Below are 26,386 nucleotides of genomic sequence, written 5' to 3' on the forward strand. Positions count from 1 at the left end.
TTGCAGCTATGCCGATTTATACCAGATGAGGATCTAGCCCAGTGTACCAATAGTAGTTGTTGCAAGACACTCTATCAAAGTAATACTTTCTCATAGCAACATATTTGCCTCTTTGGTTTTTAGAAACCTGATTACAGATGCCTGCTGTTGTCTCCCATGCAAAGGGCACACCTCTGCTGCAGGGAACCTTTTAATTTGTTGATTTAAAATGTTCAGACAAGCATGTGAGAAGCAGGCTACTGTGCATAACTCCTGTCCATTTCCTTATATATTCCCCCTTGGAAAAGCCTTATAAAATTTAATAGGTATGAAACCTGTAGGATTCTATAGAAATGTAATAGGTTCATTAGCACATACTCCAAAGACAGCAGTATATGTTTTCCCTAGGTCTTTTGAACCCTTATGTAGAATCCTATATCAGGGATGCAATTCTTTATTCAGTTTTATGGGATAGTTTAAAAAAACAAAATTATGGAAAGTTACTTTGTTAACCTCTATTGATTTTTCTGGACGCTTATTGTATTAATAATCACATTTGATCACTTATATAGTATGTGTCACCTTCAAAGCACTTCTAAATATAAACCAATAATTAATTTATATGACAGCCTTGTAAGGTAGGAGAAAAGTCCATATCATGTCCACGAAAGAGAGGTGAGCCCAATCAACCCCTCAGATCTGAACTCTGGATTATGACCCAAGCTTTGGGTCTCTAAAATGAGCCACTGTTAATATCCCTCTCCTGAATTCTCCAGAACTTGAAGGGGTGGCTGGTGGGATTAAAATACGGATTTCCTCTGCTACCGACAGAGAAACTGACACTGAAAGAGGTGTCAAGGCCACGTTTTGTGGTTGAGGCCACAGAGGATGTCACAGTCAGAGGCAGGATTAGAAATCAGGAGCTGATAGAATTGGGGGAAACATGGAGAAGGAATGTCTACAAGCATACGAGTCCAATCCAGCTCCCACTGAAAAGTGGATCAGTCCCAAACAGTGTCTGTAGAAAATGAGGATCACTGCTACATATGAAGCCAACTAAAATGTTTACATTCAATCTGTTGTGCCTGATGTTCATTTCTCTTTCTTGCCTATATTGCCTGGAATTTTTATTCCTTTATAGTTGCAAGCATTAGAAACACGGGAGCTACCACAGCCAGCTAGAAAAATCTCTCGTGCTATGTCTGTAATCCTGTACATTACTGCAGCTGAATCTCAGACCATGACCCTCAGGGTCAACAGACAGCAGCTCTCCCTGGTAAGCTTCCCCATGGCCAAGCCAATAGGATCTCTACTAAATATGCTTCAGCTGGAAATAGCTTTGTGCACATACAGTGTCATATTTGATGCGCCAAATTAATGTCTTGTATATTGACACTAACTTCTGTGCAGTTACCCCACACATGAATTTGTCCTATTTTGTCTAAATAATTTGCTCACATGCCTAGAGATTAAATATTTTGTACACATTTTTCTGAAACTCTGGATATGCTTTGTTAATAGCATGAACTTTAATACTGGAACATCCCATTTAAAACATGGATTCTCCTCTGCTTTTAAAATAATCTCCAGCCAGCAACCAACACCCAAACATCTAAAAATTAGCCTCATAACAGTAAAAGGTAGCATTTTGTAATCCAATACATCACATTTAATCTTAGCTAGAGCAGTGGCTTTTTGCTAATAGCTTATTGTTCAGCTATAGCATGTCATGAGAGGTAATTTCTCTCAAAGTTGTCAGGCTACATAACAGACAGGATTTTAAAGTAACTGTGACATGAACCCAGGGGAAATAAGGTACTGTTAATCTTAATGAGTTGTGATTAGAAATAAGAAGCTAAAAATATCAGAAACTCATTTTTATATTATTATATTGTACCACAATCTTAGTGTCTCTCAAAGTGTGTGTGTGGATTTGTGCAAATATTTGTAAGTTGCATGTATAATTTTTCCCTCCCAGAAGTTGGTACAGAGGAGCAAATAACAGGAATTTAAAACAGCTAAATGGAGAAGTAATTATATTATCAATTCTCCTGTTAAAGTCAATAGGAGTTTTGCCATTACCTTCTCTGAGAGTAGGGTCACATCCCCATATTGTGCTTAAATTACTCACATACGTAGACCCAATGAAATCAAGCAGTAAAGAGCATGTGGCATTCCAGAAAGTGGCACAAGGCTGTGGAAGCAGAAGAAAATAGCTCCTGAAGCGGCAGAAAGTATATGTGAAGTTTTTGTAGTGAATGGAACATGGTGGACAATCAGGCCCATTTTATTTTATTTCCATTGGGCAAGTACAAGGTATGCTACAGAGATCAGCATTGTGAATTGAGCAGGATTTTGCCCTAAGGGCGTGATCCTGCCTTTCTTCTTGGGCAAATCTCCCTTTGACAAAATGGAAGTTTTGCCAAAGTAAAAATATCAGGAACTGGCCTATAGCTTGGATGAAAAAGGGATCCCCCAGATTCTTGCCATATTCATCTCTCCTGAACAAACATGACCTTTGCAAAGTTAACTGGCTTCGCAATACAGCCGTTATCATGTCATGTCAGAGTCTGAACCAGATGGCCAATTAACTTATTGCATTCTGGGACCCCATCTCCCCAGACAGCCAGCTGCAAGAGAGGATGGCCTACATGGTCAGTCGGACAAGAAGAGGTTTACATCCTGTATGTGGCAGGTGAGTGCTGCCTAGATGTGACAATGGATGACACAGAAGAGCTCTTATCAACAGTGGAGTGGAGGGTAGAGACAAGGTCCAGAGAAGCCTCAAAGACCCTTTTCAAGGTGCAATGGCAGGAGAAGGGTTGTGTTATGACCACACTAATCCTGTGGTCATCAGCAGGATCCATTATCTCATACATGTATTGGACACTAATATTAGATTTCTTTATGGCTTCACACAATAACTCAGTTTCAGATTGCTGCAGTTTGAATAAGTCTGGCTTAGTATTTTCATCAGCTGCCATTTAGTAGGAGCTTGAAGAAGGAGGTAATGCCAAAAAAGCTTCTAGTCTCTAAATTTTAATTTAACTCCAAGACTGTACTGATAACCATATTGGCTTTGAAGTAATCAACAATAAAAGGCAGATTGGCATAGAGGAAAAGGATAGGTAGTCCTTTAGCCACTAATTAATATTGTTAGACTGAGCACTTTGAGAAACACAGGGACCTCAGAGTTCTTGTGTTCTAGCTGGAAACAATTCAGTCTGACTGAGTTTTGGCTTTCATCCATATATATTAATTTTGCCCAGAAGCATTCCAGAAACTTAATTAAGCTGGCAGGTTGGGTCTCTCTTATGGTCCATCTTGAATATACAGTTACATGTTTTAAATTTAGACCAGAGAAGAAATTCAATTTTGGCTTCCCATATCAAACTGTACACACAAAAAAGGAGAGAACAAAAAAGGAAAGGTGAAAAAAATTGCTTCAAGAATGACATTTACTTTGCCACAAAAAGCTGGCTTGCTTATTTAAATATATATTTCACAAACTTACACTCTTTGCCAGAACAACGAGAACTTCGAATGTAAGTGACCTAGGCATTAAAGGTAGCCGGGCTCTCACCTGCCAGTTCTTTCCTGCAGAATTACAGTTCATACCCTGATATTCTGCCATACACTAAAACCTTGACTCTTCACTGACTTTTATATGGCTCATCACTCCTTACTTTTTTTAAAGCAACCATGAAGATCTTTTCATTTATTGCAAATCACAACTGGAGATGGGCCTGTGCCAATACTTCACCTTTGGAAGTGTTCTGAATCCTAACCTGAATGTCAGTGGACTCTAATTTCTAAAAAGGAATAGAGGGTAGATTTTCCAAAATGGCCATGATTTTTTTCACCCTCCTTCTCTCTCCCTCGCTGCCAACTTGAGCTTGTGTAACCCACTGGTTCCCCTCTACACCCACCTGCTGAGGATATGACCTGTTACAGCCACAAACCTCAGCTCTGGATCTTTAGCTCAAGCTGCAGCAGCTTACACTTTTAGTGCTGGAGGGACCTAGAATGTCAGCCAAGAGGGCAGCCATCATACTTGCAAGCTATGGTGCATAGGTGTCTTATAAGCACCACAGGACAGATTCTCAGGCAATGGGGCTACACTGATGTATACCAGCTAAGAATGTGACTCCATTTTTGGAAATTACAGAGCCCTTACATCTCCCCTATGCATCTCAACTTATGTTATTACTCTGCTTTGTGGGTGCTCCCTGACAGAAAAAAATGGGTACTTTGGAAAACTGCAGGGGAGAAAGGTCCCCCATAAGCAGTGGCGCTGCTTGGCTCTGGGAAGGTCAGCTTACTAAGAGATGGGACCCTGGGCTTTTTCCAAGGGAGAAATCCTATCTCACACTTCCAGATGACAGAATAAGGAGTGGGAAGTACTGGGTTCTTCCCACAAAGGGGTGAGACCGAAGAGCCAAAAGTCTTACAACCCAGTCCTGCAACCATTAATCCTGAAAGCATCCTCATTGCCTTCAAGGCCTATTCAGCTGAGTAACGACTACATGATCAGGCTCTTCAAGTGCAACATTAAAGATTGTGAAGAGCTTTGAGATCTGCTGATGAAGAGTGCTGCTTAAGAGATAGCTATTTCTATTGTTGGTTTGTATTTGAACCCAACATGCATTGTGTGGGGAGAAGAGGGGTTTGTTTACTTTATGATCTGTTTCACTAGATAGATTTGCATGCTTTACTTCTGTGACGGGAAGGTCCTCTTGTGAAACTGGAGAATATTATTTCACTGACCCGTGTTTTGTCAATATCTGTATAATGCACTGACTGAAAAGAATTTGCAATAGGCTAATTCAACAAATAGTTGGATGAAGGTTACATGATTTCCCAATGCTGAATCCACTCTTAGAAAGTAGAGATTTGATCAAAACAAGGAAGCTCTTTGGTTTTGGTACTCATTAAGTCCCTAGTCATCTATGTTCAAATGACAAATTCTCTAGTCTGCTTATAGAGGATTTAACTGAAAGAAAGTTATTTCCTACCCAAAAGAGAAAATTATGTCTGTTCAAAAAACAAAGTTAGAAATTGAATTGCAAATTATTTAATTACACTATATAATTACCTTCCTGAATCTGTAAGGTATTCACTTAACAATGGCAATTCTTACCTAATTCCTCGACACACATGCCTTTGAAATATAAAAGATCTTTTTTTTTTCTTTCACTGAGCTCCTGAGAATGTCAAATTACATTAGTAAAGGCCAACTGAACAACTGAAAAAATGGTTTCAAACAGATTATTTGGGATGATATAGTATGTTTAATATGTTGCTGAGGCATGAATCCAGTTACCAGTGGTTAATATCAGTGGACATTTCTAACTATGGTTTCAGCTATTTCTCATCCATCCATCATTTAAGAACTGTAAACCCAAATGAATGAAATTTCATAGACAATTGCTTTGAAAACAAACAAATAAAACTCTCCAGGGGTCATTTAGTTAACATGCTTGGCTACAGAGTTAAGGTTCTTTAGTTTAATTCAGATTATTTCTAATTGTGTTAGCTATTGACATGCAAGGGAAAGAGAATGCGTGACTGACACCTTAGCAGGCACTTTGTTGTCTGCTAGCTGGATCTAAGAACTCTGGATAGTAATTTCTTGAATTCACAAGAGAACATCTTGCTTTCTTCCAGCCAGGCATTGTGACTGGGACATTCAAAAGAGCTCAATGTAGTTAGGTACCCAAATCTTATTGACTTTCAGTGGGGTCTAGGTACCTAACTCATTCAGGTTCCTTTGCAAATCATGGCCCATATGTCAACAACAGGTGATAATATCTATTATGTGCGGAATTCCGATGTATTTTTTAATTTTAGCAACCAGTTTTATGGTGTCCATCTCCAAGAGTCTGCGTCACTATATGAATAAATGGCCAATTTTTCAGTCCACACATTCATACACTGATGTACTAGTGAAGTCACTTACGTGACTGAGTGCTTCAGAATTTTGGATGACAAAATAATATATAACATTCAGATGTGGGGGACAACAAATAAGGTGACAGGGCCAGCAGTAGCATAAGCACACTAAGCAATTGCTTAGGACCCCAAGCAGCTCAAGAGGGACAACAATATTCCTGCTTAACACCCCAATGGGCTAGCGCCGCCTCCATGCAGCGGGGATAACACAATAACACTTCTCCACTTAAAGGCAATGGGAGTTAGGTACCTAATTACCTTCGGTGGTCTGGGCCTCAGACATGACCACAAAGGGGGCCAAATAAGGAGAAGGATAGAGACTTCCTGCACAAGAACCAGGTTCATTTGCCATCCCTATAATATGCGCAACAGAGTGCAGAACAGATCCTTGCAATCTGGCAAACCATGGGAAGAAGACAGGTCTACGGCTTCCCCACCAGCCTGTTGAGGAGGCTCAGAAAGGGAAGTAAGCTGTAGTCATCCTAGAGGAGCCGCCTGAAGGACTGTGCCTCACAAGCCTCTGTCTGACCCAAAAGAAACTAGAAGGGTTGATCCTTAAAATGAGAGGGGAGATATTTTGCTATAAAATAAAACTGAAAACAGTGACTGACCTGGACTGAGCCCTGTTGTGGAAACAAATAATTCTATCTGCCTCAGAGTAGAGAACAGATATGGAGGTCTCAATATTTCATGTGTGTGCTAGGAACAAGTTACCCCATACCTGCACTGGCCTTTGTCAAACTCATCATTCCTATTTCCTGAGTGCTGGCCTTAGAACTCTATCCACAGCTGCCAGCTTACAGTGGCTCCACAGGCCATGGGGACTAATCCATCTTCTTACTCCAGCTAAACAAATGTTTCCCTTTTTAGTAGCTGTGACACAGCACGTTAGACACTCAATCTGGCCCTCTGCACTACCCACGAGCAGACCATCACAGAGACAAACTGAACAAAACCAACACCACCGAAATAGAAACTTACTCTAAGTGTTATTACTGTCTATTTGTGTGAAGATACAACTGGTGCCACTGTGCTATTAATATTAGGCCAGGCTGAAAAACAGAAATCCTGTTTTGTTAAAAATGTTGATGTTTCAAATTTGTTTTTTGTTCTGTATCAGAACAAAACCAAGACCTTTGGGAATTTTACATGCAAAAAACACACAAACACCCACTCCAGAATAGACTGGTAGGTCACGCACTCACCTACGATGTGGGAGGCACAGGTTCAAGTTCCCATTCTACCTAATTCAGAGTTGAGATTGAAATCTGAGTCTCTCACATCCTAGGTGGGTATCCTAATCCCCTCCCCCTCAGGATATATAGTCAGACTATGGTAATAATCACTGCAGTACTTTATTATATGCTGAATGGCAAAAAAATTGCACAGAGATTCAGAAACATCATGAAACAAAGCTCTTTAGTACATAAGAAATCAATATAATGTGTTTTCCCGTGTAATTTAACACAGTAAATTAGCTTAGCTATGTGCAGAGATATTAGTTAAATCTGATCTTTGGGGTTTGCATTTTTGGCTCTTCACCTAATTTACTGTGGATACTTCGCAGCTTCGCAAGAGCCTAACTAATTATGTAGGCTTTTCATTTGGCTAAGATGACAAAACAACAGAAAATATGTATCACTAATGATGTGAAAGATTGCTTTCTATTTGTATTTCTTATTATTTAATTCTCTATGCATTACATCTTTAGCTTCTTGGCTAAGATGTATTTATATGACAGTGGAGCCCCCGCCATAGTTAAGGTTGGATGCATGGTTTCATTTCAACAGGTTGAAAACCTATAAATTCTCTGTGTTGGAAGATAAATTTCAAATGCGTATTGTAGCTTATGAACTGCTTGAATGTTTAAGGACATGTTGAATTAAATAAGCAATATGAGTTTAGTTATAGCCAGGGCCTGTGTTTTCCCCAGTTCTGTCATGCAAAGCGTTAACAGCGACCTCAATAAATGTTAAAAGCAGAATAACTTTTCCAAATAAATAAACTATGTGACAATGGAGTCAGACTCATCGAATGCTTGAGACAAGAGACTATGAGGTCATCATTAAGGTTTTGCATGACAGAGCACATTGGAGGAAGCTGATATATGTATTGGTTTTCAGTACGTGTTAGAGAAGAAGTGAAGGTTTTATCGAGTACTGAAGAGTGCTGTCAACAGCACTGCAGGTGAAAGAGGCAAGGAATGCTGGAGACTTGTCCCTTGTCTTCGTGGCTTCAAAGATTTGGGTAGGTGATGTACAGACTTAGCTGCCACATTATACAGTTCTTGTTGATACATGCAGAGATAGACAGATGCACAGGCAGGCCGTAGAAAAGAAAGATAAGTGGAAGGCATGAGACTCCTATTAAAAAAACCAGGGACTAATTCAGCTTAGTGGAGTTGTTTTGATGCAAATTGGTGTGAAGCATATTTTATTTCATTAATCTAATGTCCTGGTGACATTTATTAAGTTTAAATATATTGTAGGTATAACTGTAAAGAGTGATAATTCAGGAGCCTTCAGGTGTCACGTGCAGTGTTTTATCTCCTACAAATCTTTAATGTTTTGGACACCACAGTACCTCTACGACCACCATTCCCCCTTGCGCAGTATTTACAACAGCTGGGGTCAATCAAGGCACTTGAGAAGCCCCTGCTTTAAAGGGGTGGGGAGTGCAGGCAGCCTGTTCAACAAGGAGTCCTCAGCTTTGGAACTCATTCCTCCCACTGGCCAATCTCTCTCTCCATAAGAATGGGAATAATATGCAATTTGACCATGCAAATTGCACAGCTGACTTTCCACTATAAAGGAGGGCATGGTCCGAAATACCTCCAGTCTTGTTCACTTAGCTCACCACTTCCAAACAAAACCCCTCACTAAGTGGAGACATCTAGGAAGGTCCTACCCATGCCGATGTCTTCCTTGGGTTGAGAATTAGACAGCCATAACATTAAACATTCATCCAAGCTGTCAGAGTCCCTGGGGCAAGAAACATATAAATGGGTGTAATGAGAAACAGCTGATGCTTTACCATTTATTTAGAAACATTCTTAGCAAGAGGGAATGACATACTGATAACTGATAGGATAATACCTTGAGGAGCACTGCATTTCAAACCACAGAAATGACACACAATTGTCCATCACCATAAGTCAATTCCTATCTTGTAGCTATGACTCAGGTACTGGCAAGCATATGAGAGCTGATTATACCTGCCCTCTCTGCTCTACACAAGCTGCAATGTCTAAGGACACGATTCAAGGCTTAGCATAGGAAGTTTTTAGCACAGGAAGTTTTTAGCACTTAGCAATTATCTTTCATACTATGTGGTTGTAATTCATGGTCATCATTGTTTGGTTCCAAGGTTCCACCAGAGTGCAGGCTACATTTTATCGATTGAGAACTCTGTTTCTGAACTCCCTCTTGGAAGATATCCTCCAGATTCCCTCTCTGGCTGCTTTTAGTCATGCTCCAGTGCTGCAGGATCATGGTTATTAGACCGCAAACTTCCTGTTGGGGCAGAAACCATGCCTGTTTTAGCACCGAGCTCACATTTGGTTCCTCAGTGAATAAATAATCAGTAAGCCAGCAAGCAAGCAAGTAAACATTATTATTAATGAACCACAAAAGATTTGTGACATTGAGTTAAATAATAACTACTTAAGCTGGGATGCTTATCTGAACTATCCAAGACTTTTCAATCTGTTAAGTGGGGCTAGAAGTCATATGGGGACAAACTTTCTTATCAGGTGCCCAGAGCTTCTTGTTTCCAATCAGTAGTTTCAAGATGCTCTGGCTCTTCAGGCAACCAGCGCTGACCAAAGTGCAAAAGACAAAAGCCTCATAAAAAAGAATGGTTTCAGATGCTCAAATATATTTGTTAGTTTCTAAGGTGCCACAAGTACTCCTGTTCTTTTTATAAAAAAAAAAGAATGTTTCCAAACCAAACTTCCAGCCTTCAGAAAGATTCCATTCTATGTAGGCTCTTATATTTATTACCATACCAGTAGTTCATTAAGTAACATGACTTCGCATCTGTCACAGGTTGTTGGTTCTCTCATCCTCTCCTTTGGGAAGAAAATGTAGGCAGTGGAGTGTCTTGTTTTGGCAGGCCGTTTTTCAGTTTTGTTTTGTTTTTCTGGAGCATTTCTGTCTGGTGTGAACCAATTTGCCAATATCTAACAACATGTCTGCATTTGATCCATCTCTGGTTAAAAAAATTCTGAAACAATGTATTCTAAAAATGTCTTCTCATTGAAGAAATACCATTAAATATGTTGATAATCATGTTGTTTCCGTGTCACAGAGAAATAGGCTTTCATCTACCTTAAGTGTCAGCATGTAGTAATCATACTGATTTGGAGTCAGCAATCTTCAAAGGTGCTGCCATCACAGAGTCTGTTGTTGTGTATCAATATTCACATATAATTTATATATCTTTCCTGCACTCTGTAATACATAAAATATAATTACTGGTTAACTGAAATATAAAGGACAAACATTTAAATTTTTCCCAGTGTCCTCATGTCATTAGAAATCATGGAAGCAAAGAATGGTATCCTCACAACTGATTTATTTATAACCTGTTGTTCCAGCTATATCTGTCCCTGCTACATTAAGTTGACTTTTCAAGTCGCTGATGGTTTGGAAAGTGTCAGCACTTTCTTTGTGAGTCTGTTACTCAGCCATATAATTAATTTTGACTGGAAATTGAACACAAAAGGTCCCACTCATGTTTTATTTACTTTACAGGTGTTTAAAGTACAGGGAAACCCATCTAAGATGGACATCAGAGGACTGCTGTTTTTGTGGTCATTATAAGAAAGGGTCAGATAACATGAGGAACTATGTTCACAAGTCTCCCTTAAATTCATGTTTGTGTCTCTGTAGCTCTAGATACTTATATGGCCTCCAGTACCATAGTATCTGAGTGCTTCGCAATCTTTAATGCATTTATCCTCACTACTGCCTGTGAGGTAGGGCAGTGCTATTCTTCCTGGTTTACCGATGGAGAATGACATGCAGATAAAGTGACTTGGCCAACCATCACACAAGGAACCTGGGACAGAACTAGGAACTGGACTAAAGTTCCCCAAGTCCCAGGCTAGTGTTCTAACACCGGAACACGCTTCCGAGTTTCCATTTTATTTGGATCCTGCATAGTTAGGGACCTGTTTTTTTTGGAAGAGAGCAATTTATGAATTGTACTTTACCACTGAGATCTTACCCTACTATGGGAATTGGGAGGATTCCCACTGAATTCAAAGGACTTTGGGTGATGCCTAGGGTTATTATTGCTGATGCTTATAAAATTATCGCACCTCCGGGGATGCAGAAAATGCAGAGGAAAAATTGGGGAGTAAAGCGTGTACCTCAGGGCTTGGAGGGCTCTTTCCACTCCCTTCTGCCCTGAAAAGGAAAGTTTTGATTACTTCTTTGTTTAATCGTTATTAAATTCTATCAACTGACTTCTTTAAAAAGTTATTAAAATATCTACACTGCTTAAATTCAACAATGATGGATTCAAATAATTATGGAGAAAGGTACAGCCTTGAGCGGAAAATAGAAAATATGGAAGAGAAGTGGCAATAAAAATAATCATATAGTATACCTTTCAGAAATGAAACTTCTGATTTTTAGTATACCTACCAAATACAATTTATACTTTCTGCCCTGAAATTTTAATTGCAGTCTGAGGTTTTAAGATAGGAACCTTGACATGAAAATGGCAGGAAATATACTATATATACTATTTTTATGAATGCACTACATACAAAAGACAGAAACCAACCTCCGAATCACTAGCTTGCTATGCAATACTTTTGTGAGTGTACTGGGGCATGTTCAAAAAGTAGGTTTTTATATGGCACAATCTGCACACAAAAAATCTCCTCACAATTATTCTACAGGGATTTCTGCAACATTGCTAAGTGACCATTGACAGTTTCATGGGCCATATTCTGCCTTTTAGACCAGTGAGAATCTGTAGTCAAAATATTGTCAAGACTCCAGATTTATACCATGCAAATAAGAAAACATTTCATCTCCTTACATTACTCTGTCAAACACTATTGACCAATTTCATCTAATAATTTGATGGAATTATTCATTAATCCCCTCCCACAAAAGGCCATTTTTGCCCAATCCTGCTGTGTTTTAATAAAAATGGTTTTCCCAGCCTTTATTTGTTTTCCACCGACATTGGTACTAATATTACTATTTTTGTTCACAAAGTGTTTGTGGAAAGTGAATTTCTAACAAATATGTCTCTGCACAAAGGCCTAGGCTGGAACTGTGCATGTGGCCATCTCAAAGCTGCACGGATGGATCAAATGGATCAAGTGGTGCACAGAGCCTTAGGTGGGCCCTCTCCAGTAGAGTGCATTTCAGAACTTTAGTGAAATCCAGAGTAACGCTGTAAACACTTATTCAACTATGCACATGAATAAATGCTCTCCAACACCCACTTGCCTTTTCCTCCTTCTAGTTTGCGTTTGACTTCCACAGGTAGCTATCCCCTCTTCATTCCTACCCGAAGTGTTGGATTGGTTGGTAGAGAGATTTCCTTTAATGGGTGATGGTAGAAAGGAGGGAACTTCTGAGGACTTGGGATGAATGGGGTAGGTAGTGGGAAGGGCCAGATTTAGGGGTGGCTTCTTGGAGGCTCAGGTTTCAGATGGACTTTGAGAGACTGGCTTCCTATCAACTCCTTCCAACCAAATTGCTGGGTTCAGTTCACAATCCCCTTACAGATTAAGCCTACAGGGTTTTTGTAGAGTTCTAGTTACAATTCTACAGTGCTCCTGAAAGTGTTTAACTTCCCTTCTGCATATTATTTGTCCTTGGTATTTGGGATGGCAGATCCTCAGAAGCAAGGTGCTGGAATGATTATTTCCAATTTCAGAAGATTCAATTAGCTCATTATGCAAATGATGCATCAGTCTGACAACTAATCATGCCACATCTAGTTATATAATATAATCAAAAGCAGGCGCAGAATTATATTAAATACAAATTAGTGTTAGAATAAGGTGAATTCTCAGAAACAGCTTCTGATAAATAAAGAGATTTTATGTTACTCAAGGAATCATTGTGAATCCTCACACAAATGCATAATTATGTATATTTTTTTCAAAATGTAAATTATATTATCAAATACCATTATAATATGGCAATTGGGGTCCTAGATTTACAACTGCATTATAAAAGGGGTTCCTGCTGAAGGAAAAAATAACTGAGGCAGATCATCATGGCAAAGTTTAATTAAAAGTCTATTAATACTTTAATGCACCGCTTTTTGAGTCATTCAATTTATAGCACATAAAATGTAATATATTATAATTTTTAAATTAATAAAATAATCTGCAATCTGCATTGCAAGCTGGCACTTTGTCAGTTGCTTTTTCTTTATGTAAAATTCCAGTCTCTGTGGGTATGAAAAGGCAGCAGAGAAGTCAGCAATCAGCAAATCATATCTCTCCAGAATTCCTGATCAGCCCTGTCTCATGAGGTTGTTTTTTTTTTAATCTGAATTGCTAAACTTCACTCACAGCAAAATCCACATCACCACAGCATCCCTTTGAAAAATGTCTCTAATTGTATCTTCTTTATTGGCTCAAACATGGGCAGGCCTCCTTCTCCGCTTGAACTAATTGTAAACAATCACATCCCTGGGGTTCAATCTTAGCATCTGTGCATGCTTGTTCATTTCCTGGCTAGTCCCTCTAACAGTCTGATGCAGTTTAGTCCACTCTGATGGCCAATTTCTTACAGATACATTTTTGCTCTTGACCCCAAATCTGGAGTTATAAGACATTGCCTTGGGGGAATCACACCAGGACTGCCCTTAGGGAAAATGGCGCCCCCTGTGAACTTGTATTTTGGTGCCCTCGGTTCATGCTGCCTCCCAAGGGTCCCCACTCATCCTCCCATTACCCTTGCCTTCTGCCACCTCCCTCGCCCCCTCATCCATCCCCCCATCATCCTTGCTGCCTCCCCAGGTTCCCCACCCCCTTCCACCCTCAGGATCTGCTGCTTCGTCCCCGCATTTTCCCGCTGCCTCACTCCCTCATTGCCCTGAGCTCCTTTCAGTGGCCTCACACCCCAGGCCCAACCCACTCCTTGCCTCTTGACCATGGTGCGCCTCTGACCATGGTGCCCTGGGTAGTCACCGATGTCGCCCACCCACAAATCCAGCCCTGAATTGACTGAAGAGAATTCTCTTCCCTAATGCACAAGAATGAGTTGGAGCAGCTGTAGGGTGACCAGACAGCAAGCGTGAAAAATTGGGATGGGGGTGCAGGTGACAGACCCAAAAAGAAAAAGACCCCAAAATCGGGACTGTCCCTATAAAATCGGGATATCTGGTCACCCTAGGTAACTGTGCAGAAATAGGTGGCTACTACTGGGGTGTTTGAGGAGCAGCAGATGTGGAGAGTTGTCCACTATGTAACTTTCCATGTTACTGGGTTCCCAACCCCCCCCCCCCCCCCCCCCCCCCCCCCCCCCCCCCGCCACAGTGAGTGGTACAGAGCTTCCAGGAAACTCTACTATGCTTGTGTAGAGGCAAGTGGAAGCCCCTGGCAAAACCTTTCACAGCCTGAACTCCAGCACCCGTCTACTTACCCCTCTCCCCCCAAAAAAGCGTATTAGGGAAAATGACCCCAAAGAAATGTGGGAAAAGGTACCCCCTGGGCCTCTCCATTGCAATCTCAGAAATCGATCATGTGGGATATACTAATCTGATTGTAATGGATTACTCCTTTTTAAAGCAAAACCAAGACAAAACACTGAACAGCTAACCAAAGGGAATGGCCGACATAACTGTAAAATAGCTTCTGCCTCCCTTATCTGCAGATCACTTTTTCTCTACTATGGGTACATAAACAAGAATCACTATATGGCAGCTAATTATCTGTCCCCGACTGATGCTTATTTTAGTTTGCAATCCACAGCCTAAAAACTTCAAGACTTCAAACTCCACCTATCTAGCAAGGGATCCCTGCCCCATGGGGGAATTCCTTCTCACAACACTGTGTTACTGTATAGAATAGGCACCCTTCCAGCAGGACAGGAAGAACTGTAAAGGCTCCAAGCTTGTATGTTCATGAACTATAGATTTCTTCACACAATGAACAGTCAACTTGTGGAACTCCTTGCCAGAGGATGTTGTGAAGGCCAAGACCATAACAGGGTTCAAAAAAGAACTAGATAAATTCATGGAGGATAGGTCTATCAATGGCTATTAGCCAGGAAGGGTAGGAATGGTGTCCCCACTCCCCCCTTTAGAGGCAAAGAATAACATATATAGACCAGACTTGGGTACTTCAAACCTACAGAAACACTTTGCATATTCAGGGCATGAAGAGATCACCCAACAGCCCATGTTCCCTGGTGGAATTCTGAGATACCTGGAGGCTTAATGACCACACACATGAGCCTGTGTGGTTCACCACTCTTGAGGAGGATATGGTACAAGCACACTCCCCATTCTGTGCCCAGGCAAACTGCTGGTCAAGCTGAAGAGGGGAGCAGACCCATGGTCTTTAGTGGCACAAGGAGGGAGTAAGGACTATGCTTCCCAACAGGACTATAACCAGCCCTTGTGCAAGAAGTCAGGCAGTACCTTGCAGCAGTGCAGAGTTTGAGCCAAACCTGGCCTCTGTCAAGCACATTTCCCCCTTAATCATGCTACCTCTCCAGCTGAGGGATCTGGGATCTACCATTTTAACTAGAAATGGGCCCACACCACAGATTTTGGCTCCAGATTCAGAATCTGAACAGGCCAAGGGGTATAATTTTGAAACCTAAGTGTTCTCGGAGCCTAAGTCTCACTGAAAGTCAGTGGGTGGAAGGCTTCTTGGTACCAAAGTCACTACTGAAAATGGGATTTAGGCTCCTAAATCATTTAGATGCTTTTGAACCTATTATCTAAAGTCTGGGCATATATTAACCGATCTCTACATTTAGCTGCTTAAATATGAAGCCTCCTGCACGAAACTGAAGAGCACTGAAAATATGAGGCTTCATTCTATCTCCTTAGTACAGTACAGCTGTCATGTCAGGGCCTAGAAAAGGGGTTATTAGAGCATTATTCATTTGGTAACCTATCATGGGCACTTTAGTCCACTGGGGTCTAGCGTGCCAAGGTTTATGGAGAGGGGATTTTTTTTTTATTTCACAACTCATTGAGTCAATGGATGAAGCGGTTTCAGTCTGTTGGGTTAATGTGGGTCCCTCTGACACACAGTAAATCCATTTACAGTATTTAAAGAGCTCTCCAAAATTTCCTAAGAAAAAGCACATGTATGTAGAATAGCCTCTTAAGTGCTGGCTTCATCAGCCACTTCTCGTTCCGGAGGTAAGCAAGCCCCAAATGCATCTGTGAAGGCCCTGTCCTACCAACCTTTCCTCACAGGTTTAGCATCCCTCACACAAGTAGCTCCATTGATGTCAACAAAATGATCTGTTTGAGTACAGTTTTGTGGGATCAGAGCCTAAGTTAATTTTGTGGAGAGAAAAAAAGAGTTTTGTTTTTACTTCAAATTATATAAACAGATTTTGCAATGGCAAAAACAAACAAACAACCCAACCATTTCTACCAAGACTGAGAGCTCATGCACTTTGTCTCAGGCTGGAGTCAATTTTTGTGGCTAAATGATGACAAGCTCCCTTAATGTGGGGCTTAGTAATGAAACAAACACTGACAGAGCTCTCACCGTGGTGGCACAAATGGTGCTGCTTTAACGGTAGCCTTTTGTTAAAGTCGTAGTTACTCAATAAACATCACATTTAATTCATTGAGCACCTGAAAGCCTTGAAGGGCTAGCAGTTTCACAAGAGACACTGACTTCATTGGCATTTATACTCTACTGTTTTGCTGACACTTACTTTTAGGAAACGTTAGGACAATATGATAAAGGTTACTGACAGGAGGACCATTGACTTTCCTTATTGCAAAAGAAAGCACAAGCAAAGCCAGATAAACAGCTCAGAGTCCTCTATGACTGCAGAAATGAGCAATAATACAGATTAAAATAAACCTTCTCTTGCTAAATGAAAGCTCATACTTTCTACTAGGGCACGGGAATATATAATTATAATTTTTATGCACTTGTTTAAAAGTCATTTGGTTAATTTTATCTCAAGCATGCTAAACTTATGATAACATTTAATGTTCATTTGCTGATAAAATTATTTCTTTATGACAGTGTTGAAAGGAAGTCTTAATCAGTGGAGGGGAGCTGGGAAAACAGAGTCCTTCAAATATCTTCTTTTCTTCTCCTCATCCATATGATGCTCCCCACTCATCTCCTTATAGTTAAGGAAAGGTTCCATTCAAATAAACAGACACATTAAGTTTATGCAGTACATTGCTGACCCTTTAAGATTTTTATCATTTTGGAAGAGTACAATTCCTCATAGGAGCAGTACTTAAGATAAACAGTGTGGTCCCATAAATAGGGCAGTGGCCAGAGACTTGGGATATGTGTTCACTTGCACAGTTAACATGAGTGCTTACTTGGGTTTTAATCCAAACCCCACCACCATCCACACCAAAAAACCTCTGGCCCAGGACTTGGGGGTGCTTTAAGCCTGGGGTTAGTTCACCTGCCTGGGGACACAGGTTAGAGCCCAGGCTCTGGTTTAACTGGAACCTGTCCACTTTGCAGTGAGGATGCAGTCAAAAATCACTCAAGTACTAATAGTTCTCCAATGCCCTTCTAATATTCCCTGCCATCTCCCCACAAAGGACAGAGAATGTCTCTACAATTGACACAACTGACGGAGAAAGAATTCTAGAGCATCTCAGCACAAAGAACTCTAGGATATTCTCCTAGGCAAAAGGACTGTGATCAATTGTTCTCTGTGGCTACTGAAGGTGGGGCAAGAAGTAATGGGTTAAATATGCAGCAAGGGAGATTTAGGTTAGATTTCTGAAAAAAACTAACTGTAACGATAGTTAAACTCTGGAATCGGCTTCCAAGGGAGGTTGTAGAACCCCTGTCAATGGAGGTTTTTAAGAACTAGTTGGACAAAAACCTGTCAGGGATGCTCTAAGTTTACTTGGCCCTGGCTTCAGATGACTCTGTGACACTGGTAACACAGTAGTGCACGTAGGGCTTTGCTATAGGAATGCTCGCACCCGGGATAGGACAACCTGGATGCTCAGATCTGAGTGCCAATCACCCAGGTTAATGGTGGAGTTAAGACATAACCTTAGAAGACGAGGGGGGTATTCCCACATCAACCACTGACCTTCTCTGTTACTTTGGGCAAGTCATTGCAATCTCTTTGAGCTTTTCTTTTCCATCTTTTCTATTTGGACTGTTTGATCGTTGAGGCAAAAAGAGTGTCACTCCTTATGGGAACATACACAGCCTAGCACAAATTTCAGCTGAGGAGTCTAGGCACTACTGTAATATTAAGGGAGTGTTTGTAAAGTAATGGCTTGTGGGATCAGGCCATGTGTTTTCACAGTTTCTCAAGATCTAAAAACTGCAAAGGATATTATAGAAATTACCACCAGCAGCCTTATGTTCCTTAAAACACAGAGGAATATTCCTCTGAGGAATATTTTCCATTTTTAAATGTTGGCCACGAAATGCTATTATTTAATTAAGAAAGTATAGAATCATAGCAATTTGGGGCTTACCATTTTAATCAAAGCATTTAAATGCAAAATAAAGGAAATTGGCAAACAGAACAAATCCTCAATTCAGCAAAGCATGTAAGCAAAGCACTTTAGAAGTTCCCACTGAAGCCAGTGATACTCATGTGCTTAAAAGTAAGCTTTACTGGATTGGAGATTAAAATTTTAAAGCAGAGAAGCCGAAACGTGTGATTATGGAAAGATTTCAATAACAGGTAGCCCTTCTCATCAGTCCTTGAAGAACAGTCTTCACATCTAGAATGATCAATCTGGTTTCTGAGTACATCATTATGTAAATGCTCCTAAATAACTTCCCAATCATTATCAGTGGAGCTTCAGGCAGGATTTTACAGTGGCTCAGGGCAGCGGGAAGCCTCTGGTGGCCCCAAAAAAGAGAAGTACTGGACCTGCAGCCCAACAGACAGTTTTTGTGTGGGTGGCACCTGCTGCCCCAAGTAGAGGTGAAGGTGGGACTATGACTGAGAGACAGCTCTATCGGGCTTCTCATGTTAAGGTGTTTCTAGAGCCTTGGACTGCCATAACCTGACACTGGCAGGAGGTGGAGAGAAGAAGTCCAGTCCTACTTGCCCAAATACCCTCATCTGTGTCTGGGGAGAGAGAGAGAGTTGGCATGCTGCTGCCGTGCCAGTTACCAATGAGAATTAACAACCTGGAAGCTGAGAAGTTGCAATCAGAATCTGGCAGGGATGGATCAAGAGATGAAAATGAGTTGAGTTCCATTATCTAGCATCCCGTCATCAACATGCACATCCCAAAATATGTTGGAGAAGGGACACATTATACATAAGTTCTTCCAATATAGTGACCATATTTGTTCTGGTTGGGCGTCATGGTTATGTATTTGTAATCTGGGTAGCTAGCCTCAGTGATTTTTGTGTAATAAGGGACAGTGGTATGACCAGTTTAATTATGCTACATAATCCTTTGGATTCAAAGAGACTGTTTAGCCATAAACCCAGCAGAATCTGACTGTAAATGTGTCTGACTAAAACAAATGCTACCTTTAGGGTTGGCACTGGATTTCTTTTCCTCTTATTGTGCTTTGATTGTAATTAATTTTATGCATATTTTTCCATAGTTTTAAACAGATATTCCAGCCTTGTAAATTTTTAACTTTATTTTCTAAAGGCAAAATGTGTAATTAAATGTCAATATTCATGTTTTATTGATTTATTTATCAAGAACCACAAGGTTCCAAGTGGTCTTGGACTAACTTCTGCATTTGCACTCCCTTTTGAAAGCAGTGGAACGTCAGGAGGGAGTTTACACCCTGACCCTGGCAGAAGAGGGTAGCAGAGGAGAACGAAGGTCCTGGAGTGGTACTGAGAGAGGGATAACCCACAGGCAGAAGGCCTTGGGAGTAGACTGGAGTTGAAGATCAGACTGGGTGAGATGCCAGGGAGGTAACCCCTGAGAGTCAGCTTTCTGCAAAAAAAGAGAGCTGGGGATGATCAGGATGGATTAGAAGGTCAAGCCCTGGGAAGGGGAAGAAGTTGTCTTTTCTGAGTTCCATTTTCCTTCTGAGTTTGGCTGAGAGACTTGAGGGAGAAGCTCTGGAGCCTCTGCTCTGCCAGCAGAGTGGAAAGAAAATGGAGCCTGGAGTGGCAGAAGGAAGCAGATTGAGGCAGCAGTGTTCTGTGGGCCACTGTCTGGGTGGGACATTGACATCCTGGAAGAGAAGAAACTTTGAAGTGACCTGGTCTGAGGGCCAAGTCGTGAGAACAGAGACCATCACAGGGCCAGCGCAGTTGTTGGAAGAGAGCGCTAGGTGATAAATGAGCTGCTATGCCAAGCCATGAGGGGCTGCCCCTTTGGGGAGTGTACCCTTTGACAGAAAGCTTACCAGCCACCCATGTACCCTTGAAAACTTTAACCCACATCTGATATTCCTGTTCCACCAAGGACTTTTTGTGCCATCTTGGACAGATCACTTGGCTTCTTTGTGTCTCACTTTCCCATCTGTAGGCTGGTGATAATAGCACCTCCCTACCTCTTAGGGATGGCGTGGGAATAAATACATTAAAGACTGTGAGATGCTCAGCTACTGAGGTAATGGAGCCATTGAAATGCCTTAGACAGAAATAGCATGGAATCAAGCATCTCAGACTAAGTGTATCCTAGCTTTCATTGGGGGGGTGGGGGCAGTGGGTAGATCCATAGGGCTACAGAGTCTTTTAAAATATGTACTACAATTTACCTTGGTTGTCCAAAGAGGTTGATCCTAAGAATGTGGATAAGCTTTTGCATTTTATTTTTAAAAGATTAGCAGATTGACTTGCCAGAAACAACTTCAAACAAACATCTCAGCTGTAACAGTACAGACCAAACTGAAAAATTTCCAGTGACAGAGGAGAAATGTCTCTCTCTCATGAATGAACACTTGAAAGAGTTAGAAAACAACGTAGGATATTGTGAGGAAAGCATTATCTTCCTCAAATCCCTCCTCAGAACTCGCCTTTGCCACGGCGCCAACAAAAATGTGATGCTCTGAAAGGGGAAAGACTTTAAAGTGACCTGGACGGAGGGTCAAGTCACTAGAAGAGAGACCACCACAGGGTCAAAGCAGCTGAGGTAGAAAGGGCTTGGGTGCTCTGCAACCGCTTGCTATCATGGTGACCAATATTGTTTCATTATTTCTTTGTATCCACCATTGCTCTGTCTCCACCTATAGGCTCTGATCATATACTTAGACTGTAAGCTCTTTGAGACAGGGGCTGTTTTTGTTCTGTGTTTGTGCAGCACTTAACACAATGGGGTCCTGGTGCATAACTAAGGCTCCTAAGTGTTACAGTAACACAAATAAACAACAATAACAGAAAGGAATGGTGTAGCAGTCCAGGATTAATTATTGTAAAGTGCTTGGTCGTTGCTTATCTGGTGTTGTATTTGTTATTTTTTTTTGGTTATAGTGTTGAATCTTGTTTTAATACCAATAAGGATATTATTAGGATTTGAAAATATACAGGCGAAATTCACCAGAACATTCTGCATGGTTTGTGTTGCTTTGGCAATGCAAAGCATCCATAAACCCAGCTTCGATAGCCAGTTAAAATAAGCTTAAGAGATTTGACATTACCAGAATGGCCCAACACAACCAGAACATTTTAGTGAGTTTTGCCTACGTATACTTAAAAACAACAAGGAAAATATCTGCTTCGTAACAAATGCCATTACACCTTTAGGAGAAAATACCTGACTGGATGATTCAATAACTTCATGAACAGCTCCTCCTCTTATGACAGAATGATGGTCTGATTCTTCACTGGCTGACACCTTGTGCAGACATTTATACTTGTGCAAAGTGGGTACAGAATGTCAACAAATTAAAAGGGGGTATTGCCTCCATTTTGCATTGCTGTAAATCAGCATACCATATGAGAATCAGGTCCTCAGCCCAAATGATAATCCAGCCTCTTTACTATGCTGAAATGAACATTGCATTACAATAAAGCAGTTCCACTAAGAAAGACCCCTTCCCATGTCCACGAATACACAGATGCTTTTAAGGCTGAGATGATTTTAAGTCTAACTGACCATGAGCAGATAGGTTAATTAAACCTATTACAATAAGGAGAATTGGGGAACAATCACAGTAATAATTAAACTGAAAATGAACATAATAAGTTTGGGTAGTTTCAAAATATATTTGCAGTTACACTTTAGTTACTGGTTAAGCTACTTTTTTAAGAGTCTGATTGTGCTCTTCTTTTTTCAGGATAACTCCCATTGATTTCACTGGGAGTAAGGAATGAGATGGAAAGTTTGGCAAGCAATGAAGCAAAGACTCCCGTCCGACTGACTGAACATGCTGTGCAGGACACAGCATTTTACTACAGTCTAGCAAATGGTTGAACATGATGGAGATTGTTTGTTGCCACTCTTTTTAAAAATTCCATGCCAAAACCACACCCACATACACACCACACACAGACAAATTGTGGCAGTGTTCTTTCCACTCACTGCTGTGGCGCCTCCTTATGGTTCGCCTAGGGATTAGCTCGCTACTACTTTGATGCCTCTTCTTGCGGTTTCTCAACCCCCTTGTCCCAATCTCTCACACTTCACAAGCTATGGTGCTTCCTCTTCATGGCTTGGGGCACCAAAGTCCCTCTACCTGAACTGCCTCAGGCAGTGTTCAAAGTTCACTGCCCTGTCTGTGCCACTTCCCCAGAGCTGGTAGGGGAACCCAGGCCCACTCTCTACATGGGTTCCAGCCTAGGGGTTCTATCTTCGGTAGCTAAGGTCCAAGTGGTCTCGCCCTTGCTGCTGTTTTCCTTATACTTCTTCCTACTCCATTCTCTCAATCCTGAGAATGGCGGCCAACTGTTTCCTCCTGGAGCACCCTTTTCTGCTCTCTTTTCCCTGGCTTTATACAAGCCCCTCCTCTTCCTGCCCAGATGGGCTTCAGGTTCATTAGGGCTATATATCCAGCCAACACCAGCCCCAGGGGCAGCACTTCCTGCAGCCCCTTCTGAGCCATTTTAACCCCTTCATGGGTGGTGTGGGATGAACACCCCAACACAATCCCTTATCCACAAATTAATGTATCTTCTTATTGCTTGGGGTGCTACCATTCTTAAAATGCCTTATTTGTGGATTTGTAATGACCGGCTAGTAAACAGCAAAAAAGGACATTATCAATAGAAGGGAGAATATATTTTATTAACAGACCATCAAGGCTAATATTTCAAATAAGTCAAATCTCGTCTATGCGGTTAATCTATAAATGAAACTCAGAGAAGAGAGATGAAAAGAGGTCACAAAACAGGTCACTTTCATTTTATAATCCCATGATTTACATTTTCACTTTCAAGCTTTTTTTGGGTAGCTGACCCTCTAGGTAGCTAACAGTGGGTTATGAATTGAATTCTCACTTTTAAATATTTGAAATTTTCTCCCTTTTATTATCATTATTACAATAATGCCTACGAGGCTCAAACAAGATCTTGTAGACAGTAATTCTGAATCTGTTCCCGCCTCTCACAAAAACTACCTTTTTAAAAAATCTCACCCTCCTTGTGTGTCTTCATGTCAGTTATCTTCTTGCTCCATGGCTTTTATTACAGGGCAATGTATGAAATCTTCCTTTTGCCTGAGACTGGTTTCTCCCAGTCAAACAGCCAGGCTATTAAAGAGAATGCCCCTGTGACAGCTGCTCTGTTGTGTAACAGTTAGACCTGTTCAGTCTTCATGTCTTTCAACTACTGGTCTTGTAACTGTGGGGGAGTCTGCTGAAGCCATCTACTCCCCCTGACGTTCCAACATGTCATCTCAGACATCCTATACAGAAAACGCATTTTGACGTACAGATCAACGTTCACCACAGAGAACCTTCACATTTCTCACAATCATCTAGCCTGACCTCCTGAACAATCCAGACCAAAGAATCTCACCCAACAATTTCTGCATCAAGCCCATAACTTTTATTAGAGCTACAGCAGCTCTTTGAGAAAGACATCCAGTCTTTCTAAAGACTTCAGGACAGCAAATGATGAGGAAGCCATCACATCCCAAGGTAAAAAATTTGCACTTTATTTTTAATTTTCTAGCTTTTATCATTGACTTCAATACAGACAGGATTTCACCTTAGATGACTTACCCACAGTCACACAGGAAGATTGTGACAAAACTGGGAACCCAATTGTGGTGAGTACCAGTGCAGGGCTTTGATCACAAGATCATTCCCTCTTTAATCCCCATCACCAAATCTTCATGTAAAACTTCCAAGAGAATTTTCCACTTTGTGATTTTCACATATCATGGAGCTAATCTCTCTCTCTCACACCCATTTCCTGTTGACAGTACAAATGACTGTATTTTCTGAATCTGCTTCATTTTAATTTCTTTGCCATATGCCACACATGCAATCCAGATGATATTCGTTTAGCACTGATTTAGTTACCATAAATATTTCCCCGGATGTTTTTCAACCAGTTTCCATGTTTTATCCTGTAACTGGTGGAAGCTCCCCAGTTCTGTCATCTGCACACTAAACAGTCTTTGGAACATAGTCTCACTATATTGTTGTGATGTGAAAAGAATAACTAATGCACAAAAAACTTGTAGTGAAGATGTTAGAGTGGCTACCCATGTGGCGTAACTGACACAAAGTCACAAAAACACGACATGAAAAGTTAAACCTCTTACCATTGCAAACCTCCATCTCCTTCACTCACAGGCATGTACCTTCCCAACACTACAACCGCACAACATTAACTTCTATGCATCTGATGGAGTGAGCTGTAGCCCACGAAAGCTTATGCTCAAATAAATTTGTTATTCTCTAAGGTGCCACAAGCGATCCTGTTCTTTTTGTGGATACAGACTCACAAGGCTGCTACTCTGAAACCAACATTAATTCTGCCCTTCCCAGAGATGCCACCTTTTTGTCACCTTCTTTAACTGTCCTTTTAAACACAATCTTTTCCCAAGCTTCTCTACCAACACAACTACTAAACTACTACACCTCTCCACACAACTGAAAGAGTTGGGAAAAAGTAATCTGGTAAAGCGGCGGCACAGAGTTAAGGCTGCAGGGAATAGTGTGCCATAGTTGTGGTAATGGTAAGATGAATGCTTGTAGGTAGAAGTTAAGAGGGTTTATACTATTAGGGCTTAATTTTTCCTTCCTTGCTTTTTCAGTTTTGAGCTAGGCATTTAGTGTGCATGTGGCAACCCTAGCTGTTTTACAACAATATCTTGGTGATTAATTTCCTAGTTGTTATATTTTTAAATAGTTATGGGCGGTAGAATACTTAAAGGCAAGCCTATGCTTGAGTACTTTCCTTAAACAGGGCCTAGGTATCTACATATGGATTAAGGTGTCTAACTTTAGCCATCCAACTTTCAAAATGGTATTAGTACAAAACTGAAAGCTCATTTTCATAATAAACATTACAAAGAAATATTTACTGGTACTTGAACTGTGAATATTACACTTCATAGCCTGATTCAACAGTGTATTGCTCCACTAATGAGGGTATAACTTCATTTAAAACCATGTAATTCCACTGGTGTAAAGCTGGAATAACGCTGGGCTGAACCATGCTCTGAGAATGTAGAAGTAGGTCTGCAAAAACTAGCAGCATGGAAACAACTGCTGAAAAAGATTACTGTAAAAATATGTAGCTGACCCTAAATAAGAAAGTGTGAATGTCGGAAGTGGAGGAGTTGGAATCAGATAATCCACTTTCAGTACAAGGAGGTATTAAAAGTATCCAAAATTGTAAAGAAACCACATGAAAGAGAGTGGTAATATTGCTGGGTATCAGCACAAGAGGAAAGCATGGTTAGGCATGTTTATTAACTGTAAGGATAAATACAATCAATGTCTATATCCCATTGCCCTGTGAAACCTATAGGAGGGTGAACATTCGAATGACGTACTAATGGCATTTCACTTTACTATTGTTTTTGTGGGACCTGGGAAGAATATGGCTATATTTGCAGTACAGAAGTAGAGTGCAGGGATAAAACATGTTTAAGACAAGGTTAAACTGAATGGTTTCTTCAAAGAGAATTTTAAAATAGGAGTGGAGCTGTTAATTGTGGCACATCAGTCTGATAGAGTAACAGCGTCATTCTGGGAAGCATGAATGGATGGGGGAGGAAAGTTTTTCGAGGCGGGGAGGGGAGGAGAGGTGTGAGACACAGAGTAACAGTAAAGTTAAGAAATTACTGAGCTCATAACCATGATCAGGAGACTATATTCCTTCATTGGGTGATCTGTTGGGAAGTCAGAGCCAAAGGAGTAATCAAGATTGGGAAGATCCCTGCCTAT

The sequence above is a fragment of the Gopherus evgoodei genome, chromosome 9 (genome assembly GCF_007399415.2).
Source record: "Gopherus evgoodei ecotype Sinaloan lineage chromosome 9, rGopEvg1_v1.p, whole genome shotgun sequence".
NCBI classification, from domain to species: Eukaryota; Metazoa; Chordata; order Testudines; family Testudinidae; genus Gopherus; species Gopherus evgoodei.